This window comes from Durio zibethinus, chromosome 1 (genome assembly GCF_047325235.1).
Source record: "Durio zibethinus cultivar Kanyao isolate XHJ-2024 chromosome 1, ASM4732523v1, whole genome shotgun sequence".
Classification (NCBI taxonomy): Eukaryota; Viridiplantae; Streptophyta; class Magnoliopsida; order Malvales; family Malvaceae; genus Durio; species Durio zibethinus.
The window spans coordinates 9,213,018-9,219,814 of NC_143162.1; the positions used below are offsets into that span (position 1 = coordinate 9,213,018).

At 29.9% G+C, this 6,797-nt stretch overlaps 1 long non-coding RNA gene across 2 annotated transcripts; it reads right to left on the bottom strand.

Moving 5' to 3' along the window:
- Positions 1–1,353: 1,353 nt before the first annotated feature.
- LOC149520336 (uncharacterized) lies at positions 1,354–5,540 on the bottom strand. Of its 2 annotated transcripts, XR_016343015.1 has the most exons (6): positions 4,781–5,540; positions 4,599–4,673; positions 3,430–3,555; positions 2,661–2,728; positions 2,215–2,355; positions 1,354–1,600 (listed from the first exon to the last, which is right to left on the bottom strand). It is a non-coding gene; the product is annotated as an uncharacterized LOC149520336 (long non-coding RNA). The 2 variants fall into 2 exon arrangements; XR_016343013.1 differs by lacking the exon at positions 2,661–2,728.
- Positions 5,541–6,797: the final 1,257 nt, after the last annotated feature.

The window sequence follows — 6,797 nt, forward strand, 5'->3', positions numbered from 1 at the left end:
TTTGTCAAAGTGTTTCCGCTATGATTTAAATACTACCAGCAATGATCTTGGCATATATATAAAGATGATCAATTCATAAATAATTTCGAAGAAAAAACAATCAAGAAATCATCTCAATTGTGTTGCATCACACCTGAAATCATCTCTATCTGTATGCGATCATATTAATGATATGAATAAAGATCAAGATTTGGGTTAGGAAATAAATGAAATATTTCGATAATTTATGTCCAAAACTCTTTAATAGTGATTGTTGTTTAAGGTTGCTTTAAATATCTTTGCATCGGTTGAGGATATATATTATATGTGTTAGATTTGTGCAACCTTTAAATTATCTAAAAACTAAAGCATGTTGATTGCTTATACAATCTATACTTATGTCATATATTCAAGTTGAAAGCTGTTGTTTACCAACAAAGAAATTAAGATAGAATTTCAGCTTTTAAAATAATCTAATTTAGTTGTACTTATAGTCCAAGAGATAGAAAAAAGTCTTTCTAAATTAAAAGAGACAGCAGTAAATTTTATTTGAAATGAAAATAATGTTAATTTGGCTTTATCCATTTAAAAAAATGCCATTTATTTTAGAATAAACACCTATTCAAGAAAGTTGAAGTATGCTTGACAGTTGGATTTTTTTTTTTGTCATAGGTATTTGATGAGTATGATAAACAATATGAAGTTGTTGAAAGGTTAAGAATCAGGTTAATCCCTATCGTACATTTTGTTCCATTCCTCTAAATACATGAGTATTTTTGCAAAAAATTCAAAAATATTAGATGTTTTGATAAAATATTAAATCAACTTTTTTTTTATGGGAATTTGACCATTGTGAAAATTTGGTTATTGCCTTTTTCTTTTAGATTTTATCATTTGATCATCTGTATGAAATTTGCATCATAGCTGAATTTGATCTTTCTATTTTTTTATAAAGCTGAACTTGAGTAGAAATCTTAAATTTTTAACACTTGACTTTTTTTATTATTACTATGAATGTTTTCTCTCACTTATAAGAGGTGTTCATGAATCTTATAATTAATGGTTGGTAACTTGGCTTTTAGATATTACTACTAGAAAAATATCTTTTACCGATACAAAATTTTATTGGTAAAAGTTAATTTTTTGTTGATATTATTGACAAAAATTTTTCATCGATGTTAGCAAAATCAGTAATGAACAAAATCTGTTAGTAATTATTGATGGATTTTTTTTTCGATAATTCATCGGTAATATTTATTTTTCAATTATATTTAATAAATTATATTTATATTTTTTTATCATTTTGTTTTAGTTTTTAAATTTATTTTTAAAGTAATTACATGAATACTTAATAGACATAAATAAAAATATAAATAAACAAAATATTCCATTTTATTTATAAAAGAATTTAAAATATTTTACAAAATTGTTTATGAATTCTATTAAATAAAAATACAAAAAATACATATATGTTACAAATTTTGTACAAACATTTAGTAATACACGCAAGCAATTTGTCTAACATTTCAGTTTCTTCATGATATTTTTTCTTAGCAAGCTTAGTGACAGCCTCAGTCTTTAGGAGATTAGCTTTTAATTGGTCTGCTTCTTTCTTTAAAGACTGTAGATGCATGAGAATTTAATAAGCAATCAAAAATATTATTAACACAACAAAATAAAGAAGAATGGTTCCAACAGCTAACAAAGTGGATATCATCCAACATTAGTTATCATAGAAGACATTAAGTTATGAAAAGACTCCATAAAAGATAGTATATGTTTTCTTACTCCAACAGATGGCACATTTTAAAATAGGGATGATGACTTATAGAAAGGCTAAATGTTCTCCAAAACTTCATTGATATCAAGAGTTTCATTGTTAGTATTAAACATGTATTGCAGTATTGCACTAATAATCTATATGACTATAGAATAGCTTGGGCCAGATAAAACAAGAATAGCACAAACACAAAGTTATGTTGACTAACTAGGTTATCAAATTCATAAGATAAGAGGTGAGCAAACAAAATTGTCCGGTAAAACCTTGATAGATGGTGGGTCCACATTTGGCAAGTTTCTAATAGCTTGACTACAAATGTGGCAGAGACCAAAATATTTATTATATAGTACTATATAATATGATATTACATATACATAAATATTTAAAGTCATTCTCATCCATAACTTATAATTATCATGCTCAATTCATTATCAAACAAGTAATTATTTACTAGCCAGATTTGAATAGAACAGGAAATCATTGCAGAAGAAATTAATAGCAGTTAATGTTGCAAACATCCAGGTCAGAAGAAGCTTCACCATATACCATTTCCATACATTGATATTCCAGAACTTGGGTCAATGAGGAAAGGAAACCTGCGTGAAAACTTCAGAAACTTTTAAAATTTCAAGTAAAAACACATAACAACATTAATTATTCCCCTTTTCCCCCAAGAATGCTCCATATAGGTTGATGAAACCAAGACCAATTAAGCTCAGGTAAATAAGTTTGACACCAATACATGCACAAATTTGTCCATCATTTCAACATATGAAATTGCTAATATTTAGGATAGCCAGAGTTTCAATTTGACTTAAAAACTTCCAAGCAACCAACCAAAAATTAAAAATAAAAATGGCTTCATACAACTAACGTAAGAATGTATGACAGAGAACCATACACTGCTTTTCCACCAAAGCTTCTAACCATTTTCCTATGTCTTAAAAAAACTTTAAGACAAAGGTAGACCTATAAAAAAAATGCCAAAAAGAGTTATATTGGATTGCTGTTCTATTGTAAGAGTTATACTTTATTTATTCTAAGATGAAGCATATAAAGGCTAAATTGAGTTATATCAGAGTTTGTTATAATCATATAGAGAGTGCACTAAACACTGAAACACAAATATGATAAACCATCACCACTTCATCAGAACAATATCCATGTTTAATAAAGGTGACACAAGTTTAATCAGGATCATATTAGTAAAACTCAACAGCAAAGCCGAGCACCGTTTGATTGGGTCCAACTTTTCACAAATTGCAGACTCTTCAGAATAAGTGAGGCAGACGCTAACCTTCCTTTCTATAACTAGAGGGTGTAATAGAGGCAATATACACCACAAATATAGTAAAGCAATCTTGGATGCATATTACCAAAAGAATCAATGAAAGGACTATAATATCCATGTAGTTGTTGGTGAGTCAACTAAAAGAATATATAGACTCGAAGGTAACACCCTTAGGCATTGAATAAGATGGCAAGCATTCATTACAACTCGAAAGAATGGAGGGAAAAGATACAAGAGCATTGCAACATAACCGTACACAAATAGCTTAATAGTAGCCAGTGCCCACAAATGTTGGCAGAATTGTTCACTCATAAGAATAAGCATGTTGCAAATTAATAATGCATTAATTGTCAAACATGCAAAAAAAATGGTGTCTAACCTTTTTATACAACGTTGGAAGGTCTATCTGATCAAATGAGAGATACCCAGCCAGTATAACAAAGAGAATGACTCCATATGACCACACATCAGCAGTTGCAGCATCATAACCCAGGCTGCTGAACACCTGATGGCTAATGATTTACCATGAGAAATTCAACTACATAACAAAACCTTAAACATGCACGTCTTTAAAAGTACTGATGCATATTTAAGCACCACATGCTTACAATTTACAATCAAGACTAGCTTTTAAGTTATTAAGAAATACAGAAAGTAGTAAACTACCACGATGAAAAACGGAAAGGCCAAAAACTATCAATGCTAAAGATTTTAAAAAAATTATGATGAAGATATTAAAAAACTACAGCCATGATTTGCCATTATTCAATTTTAATTCAGCTGTAACATCCCTAGTACCTTTGGCATCTTAGCCCTTTCCCTCCCTTAACCAAAGAGAAATAATTCCTAGCAAGTATCACTAACTAATGATACGGTATTTTAGGCATCTTATTAGTTTCTTTGCAATCGTAACATTGATTAATATGTATTTATTTCCTCAATACTTGTAATAATTGATAAAAAGGTACATTAAATCCAATGAATGGATCATTATTTGTTGGAGAAACAGAGCAAACGCAGCAAAGTTAAAGATCAGTAGTTAAAATAACTGTAGACTCCCATGTAAGAAGACTTTTGTATCAAATCTAAGGCGACATATAGGACTTAGCAAATTGGGCTTTGCTTGTCTAGTGCTAATTGTGTTAAAATTTGATTTGGAACTTTTTTATATTCTTTAGTGGAATTGACATACGGAATCCTACTTTAGAGAAAAAAAATTAATGCAAGCAATTTCAAATTTCCAGCAGTTCAAAATGCAAGAGGCTGGTACAGACAATAACTAATTTGACCAAAGTCGTAAGCAAAATCAATTATATCTTGAAGTCAAACACAATGGCAAAGCGTGGTAAACAATAAGACAATTTTGTAGCATAATCCTTAAATTGCTTGAATGAATGTACCGTTGGTGCAACATAATTTGGAGTTCCACATGTTGTATGGAGAAGTCTAACCCGTTGTTCATGGGTATGAACATATTATGAGAGAGATAAAAATTTTAAGTGAATACTCTTTGCTGTATAGAACCTAAATAGAAGTCAATATGCTTACTTGCTGAGGCAATGCATTCAATCCAAAGTCAGAAGCCTTTAAATTTCCATAAGAGTCAAGAAAAAGATGTTCAGCCTATCCATTACAGAGTAAAAAAAACGTTAGTCAAGATTAAAAGATGGATTCATGAAATCAGTGCTTTTCAAAGATGTTGAATTCAAAGAGGGAGGGGCGACACTGACGTCAGTCGGCTCACTTGGATGGCGGGAGAGGACGGCAAGGTGGCGGGGAGAGAGGGAAGGGGAATGGGAATTAGGGATTTAGGAAAGAAATTGGGGGAAAAATTGCGTTGCCCAACCGGGGGCGATTTGAAAATTTTTTGATTTTAGTAACCGTTTTACTAACCAAAATTTTGTCGGTAATATTAATTTTTTAAAAATATTTTTATAGACGATTTTAGATACAGAATTTTCGTCAGTAATGTTAAAATTTCTTTTTATTTTTTTATTTTTTTACCAACAGATTTTTTCGTTAGAAAATCTGTTGATAACTTTTAGCAATGGAAAAATCAATCAGCAAAATTGATGGCAATTCGAACCAAACTTTTAGCGACGGATTTAATTCCATTAACAATTCGTCGGAAAAAGTGGTTTTTTTTTTAAAATTTTATCAGTATTCTGTCGGTGACAAACAAAATTTTGATAGTGTATGATTTATGGGTTGATTGTATGAGTTTGAGGAATAATTCAATCTAAGAAATATGTGTCGTTAAAATTGTTTTAAATGGAATCATTAGCATAGGTGTAATCCTTTTTGTAGTTACAAGTTTTTGCTATGTATATATATTTTTTGCTTTTAGTTTTTGTAGGTGGAATTCTATGTGGCAACATCTACTCTTATTTAGCTTCACATTTATCTCATTATCTCTTCATTTGTTGTGGCTATGGCCACGCCTTATTTACATGATGTTATAAGATTAATTCAAACTTGGTTTCGTATTTACTTTGATTTCAATGTTACAGAATGAGTGGTAACGGTTGGGTGAAAAGAATATGAGAAGAATGGGCAAGCAACCACTCATCAACTCGCCAATATAAGATAAATGAGTAAAGTCGTATTTTTTTGAAACACATATAAATTAAGGAACTTTATATATATATATATATATGTGAATTATGTCATTGTTTTTGAAAATCTATAATCAATATTCTTGGGTTCTATTTCATAAGCTTTTGGTAACTTTATTAAGGAATGCCAATAACCATTGTATGTAAATATATATAATCTGGTGGATGGAGTTAAACGATTTGTAATGATTTTATCACATTTATTTCATCACCTTGATGATCTTTAGGTTGTGAAGAATCCAAATAATTTGGGCTTACTTTGCTTGACAATATATTATATGAAGTTTTGAGTTGGAATTTATATATTTTGTTTTCAGTTATTTTAAATTTTGAATTTAGCTCTTTATGTTTAATAGCTTAATATTGCATTGTATAAACTCTTCTATTTGATAATTATGTTTTGATCATTAAATTATGAGAGATTAGATACATATTTAAAATTTCTTAATAGTTCCCGCAACGCAATGTGAGTTTCGTTTTCTAGTACGTTAAAAAAAAAAAGAATGAAGTAATAAAAAATGGGAATTAGCATCAGAAATCCAATTCCAAAATTACCTCTTTAAGATGAAAATGATTTGTCCTTAATATAATAAGGGAACAGTTTTAATTGTAAGTAATAGATGTTCACTAAATGATGGATATTTCTCACAACTCTGCTGTTTCTTTATCTAAAATTTGATTTCTAAGATTGGTAGGATTTAAACAGCTTGTCTCTGCATTCTGCAACTATACTAATGTTATTTTTCATTGATTAGGCTCTACAGAAACTTTACCTGCATTTTCGGGTGGTTTTGGTCTATGATTTAAGAGGCTTTGCCTGTTATCAAAAGTTTTTTGTTTCATCTTCAGCTTCATTTGGCAATTTGCATGTATGCCATTCTATCTGCTGATTAGATGTCCCAGTTCTTGGCCATCTAGCCCGAGAACATTAGATGATGACTGAAATATGGACTAGTTCTTGGGAAACATTAGATAATGACTGAAATATTGAATAGTTCTCTTTGTTGCTGGTAGCCCTTTGGATTTTCCCGTAGGAAGCCCTGATAACTACTACAAGACTAGTGCATAAGACATTATAGACTTGAGTGAAATCACTTTTTCTTCACAATAAATTGGAAGGAATTTTACATTT